The sequence below is a fragment of the Bubalus bubalis genome, chromosome 4, assembly GCF_019923935.1.
Source record: "Bubalus bubalis isolate 160015118507 breed Murrah chromosome 4, NDDB_SH_1, whole genome shotgun sequence".
NCBI classification, from domain to species: Eukaryota; Metazoa; Chordata; class Mammalia; order Artiodactyla; family Bovidae; genus Bubalus; species Bubalus bubalis.
This window is the reverse complement of record NC_059160.1, coordinates 74,545,335-74,549,541: the sequence shown is the minus strand read 5'-3', so window position 1 is coordinate 74,549,541 and position 4,207 is coordinate 74,545,335.

Genomic DNA, 4,207 nt, shown 5'->3' with positions numbered 1-4,207 from the left:
ATGTGTTTTTGAGTTCCAAGGATCTTTTACTGGAGATTTTTTTTTTTTCTGATGCTCATTCTCTGACACAAATTGTATGTGACTGATATTTGAATGATTCTTATAACTGACACAGTTTTTAATTAAAGTGGACATAAATTGTTTTCCATTTAAAAAGTCTTAAATAAGCCTACATGTCAATGATTGAGACTTTTGGAGGGCTATTCAACGTTGACTAGAACCTTGTTTTGTGTGATTAAAATACACAGGAATACTTCGCCTGTCGTGGCCTACATGCTTCCCGGTGCCTCTCCACTTGAGCTTTGAACTTACACTTGAACCCTCTGTTTCACCTGAGCTCTCTATTTCTAGCTCTTCTAGTTTCCAGCTTCTCAATGCTGCAGTAATCTCTGAGGGAGATAAATTCAATGGAAATAAAGTTGGAGAAGGAAATGGCAACCCACTCCAGTGTTCTTGCCTGGAGAATCCCAGGGATGGGGGAGCCTGGTGGGCTGCCGTCTATGGGGTTGCACAGAGTCACACACGACTGAAGCGACCTAACAGCAAAGTTGGAAAACCTGAATTGACTCTAAGTTTACTTAACGACTCTGGGTAAATTATTTGACTTCTTTGAGGTAATTTAGTCATTTATAAAATTGAGGAAATACTTAATATATGTTACTATTAGGCCTTTAACCTAGCATCATGTATAAATCTCTCCTATCATAATTCATTTAGAATCAACGGTGGTTTGAAAAATTAGATATACCAGTCATTTCCTTCTGGTCGTTCTCCTCATGCCACATCTCCACACTCACCACTGGTATCAGTATTTGTCAGTGTTTAAATGAATTATAATGACCTTCCCCTCTGAGAGATTTTACTGTTTTTATTGTTCAGTATTGACATTTTTCTGTGTTTTATTATTTTTGGAAGTGAGTGAGTAATGAGCTAAATGAGTATTGATACATCCTTGTCAAACAAACTGACTACTTTGTTTCAGAGAACAGTGCTGACACTTCATGGAGTTTCTCAAAGGATCCCTGTGCTCAGTCACTAAGTCATGTTTCATTCTTGTGACCCCATGGACTATAGCCTGCTAGGCTCCTCTGTCCATGAGATTTCCCAGGCAAGAATGCTGGAGTGGGTTGCCATTTTCTCCTCCAGGGGATTGTCCTGACCCAGGGATCGAATCCACATCTCTTGCATCTCCTGCATTGGCAGGCAGATTCTTTATCACTGAGCCACATGGGAAGCCCCAGAGGATCCCTAGGAAAGACTTTATGGGCAAGATTGCTGTAGGACAAGCAGAAAGAAAGGTCAGGGAATGGTAAGAGAGGGTCCATTGAAAATAACCCAGGAACTAGGGGCTAATCTTCATGGGAAGGGCACAGTGTCCTCGAATCTGTGGGACTCACAGAATTGATCAGGAAGGTCTCTGAGGCTACTTGACTAGAGCTGAGCATGCCCAGTAAGAAGATGGTCACCCTGGGAGTGAGAAGAGGACTTGGGAGGGGAAGGTACTGAAGCTGCCTGCTGGCACAGGGCATCTTAGTCAGCAAGGACAGGGGAGGGCAGCTGTGCGTGACTCAGCCCAAGCTGGCAGTAGAATTCCTGCCATGAGAACTGGAAGCACATTGCCCCCACAAAAGCAATCCTGCCACTCAACCCTGGTACAGAATTATATTAGCCCCCTGAAGTAATGGTAGTCCTTGTGAGCTGCTAAGACAGTATAAAATGTTTTGTTCCTAGCAAATGGTATGAACTCAGGAAATATTTGATGAATTTATTCCTACATTTGTTCAAAAATATTTATGAAATTCCTGTTAGAGGTCCAAGACTGTATTAGGTTGTAAGGATATAGTAAGGAACTGGATAGGTTCATAACATTTATATCCTAGATGGGGAGCCTGACAAGAAACATGTAAGGAAATAAAGAGGATGACATCAGATATTGAAAAGTTCTGTGATGACTTATCTGGAGTGATACTTTTTATAGAGCAGTCAGGGAAGTGGTCTTAGAGGCCTGAGTCATGAAAATTCACCATCCATCCTGAGATTTAGGCAAAGGAAACCTTAAGTGAATTCAGTAAACACATGATGTTTGCTGATTTTTTCTCTTAGTAAACCTTATTCTAATATACTATAGACAAAAAGCTTAATTGAAATTAGTTATTGAATATGCTCTAGATTTCAAGAAATGTGTTAGGTGCTATGGATATAAAAGTAAAAACCATGTGCTATACCTCCAAGGAAGTGACATTCTCGTGTGGAAAGCCATAGGTAGAAACAAATGCAATGAAAAGTAAGAACTGCCATTATGGAGGCATAGTGGCATTCTACGGGAGACTTGTTGAAAGGTGCCTTTATTGTCACTGAAATAGCAATATATTGGTAGAAAATTCTCGTGAGTTTCCCATGTTTCTGCATGCCTTGTCAACAGAGAGACTGACCACCTTTTTTTTTTTACCTGTCTTGAGCTATTTTTCAAGGATATTTATATCACTAGGAAACATGTTGGAGGTTATTTCTCTTCCATGGTAGAGAGATTTGATTATTTACTAGGATACTAAAGAAAATTGTTGTCATTGTTTAGTCACTCAATCATGTCTGACTCTTTGCAACCTCATGAACTGTAGCCCACCAGGCTCCTCTATCAGTGGGATTCTCTAGGCAAGAATAGTGGAGTGGGTTGCCATTTCCTTCTCCAGGGGATCTTCCCGACCCAGGGATCAAACCGTGTCTCCTGCAAGTCTCCTGTGTTACAGTAGTGAGCCCTCTTTACCAGTGAGCCATCAGGGAAGGCCATACTGAAGAAAATGTTTTCCTCCAAAGCAAAGATTGGACAGCTTTCTTTTAGACTCTTTGTTGAAGTTTCCCAAGTTGAATTTCCTCAATTGTGATGTGAAGTCACTGTATGGCACCATCTCCCTGGACCACCCTCTGATGCCCCATGGCATTCCAGGGCAAGAAGAACCAAGAGACCGTGAAGCTTGCGCTGCCTGCTGTGCCGTGAGTAACAGGGTTCTTTGTCTCTGACTCAGGAATCTCATCTCAGAATCCATGTAACTGTGTAGGCTACCTTGTTAATAGCTTAGAAGGAGGTAAAATGAACAGTTTTTGATATGGTAACAATATGCAAACTATGAATGATTTCTCATTGTCTCTTGTTTTATACAATGCTATTTATGTTTTCTGAGCCTTAATTTTCTCATTTGGAAACTTGCATAAAAACCTTTGCCTCAAAAAAATCATGCTAAGGATCAAATGGGGTGTCATGTGAGCAGCAGAGACAATTAGCTATTCCGCAGAATCCATTCTTTCTTTCTCCTACACCAGAGGAACATTGTTCTATAGCAGTGGCCACCAGAGTCAGGAAAAAAATACATATTCCAGCCTTCTTTGCAAGTCAGTGGAATTAAGCAGTGAAGTTCACAATGGTATATGAGCAGAAGCTGTAAATGCAACTTTCAGCTTGCTTGAAAGGAAGAATTCTCTTCTCTACTCCTTCCCTCTTTCCAACTGCCTGGAATATAGACATAGAGATGAGACACTTTGGACCATGTGGATGGGAAGACAGCCTTCATATGGCAGAGGACTAAGGCTGAACGAGCCTAGGTCTCTGACTTTTTGGCAGAACTATTCAAATCTTGAACTGCTAAGGTACAGACTATTAGGTGAGAGAAAGATAAATTTCTGTTCTGTTTGAGCCACTGCTGTTTGATATCTCTGTTGCAGCAACATACCTGAATCCTAATCAGTGGAGGAATGAGAAAATCAGAGTGGTGTATCAGAAGGATCCTCCTGGTGATGACCAGGAGAGAATCGAGGCAGGGACCTTATGAGGAGGGAGATCACCTAGCTACCCAGCCATGTGTTTCCTTTTCCAAGATGTGGAATGTTATTAAGTCTTACTTGGCCTGTGGATTGTTACAAGCATTTTGAACTTCAAAGTAAAGTAAGTTAGAGATACACTAAGTTGCAGTTAAACATGATTCTTTATGATAGGTATGACAGGTGTTTTCAGCATTAGAGAATTTTATGCCTCATACAAAGGAGCACTGAAAATAAAGTGGTCTTTAAACTTTGGAAATGGACCCTTTCATCCTAAAACCTCTAGTATTCGTGGCTACTAATGTTCAAGGGAATGCAGTTCAAGAAACATGATCCAGTGCCTATTAGATTTAAAGGCGCCTATCCAACTCTGTCGAAAATTTTAATCTAAGAT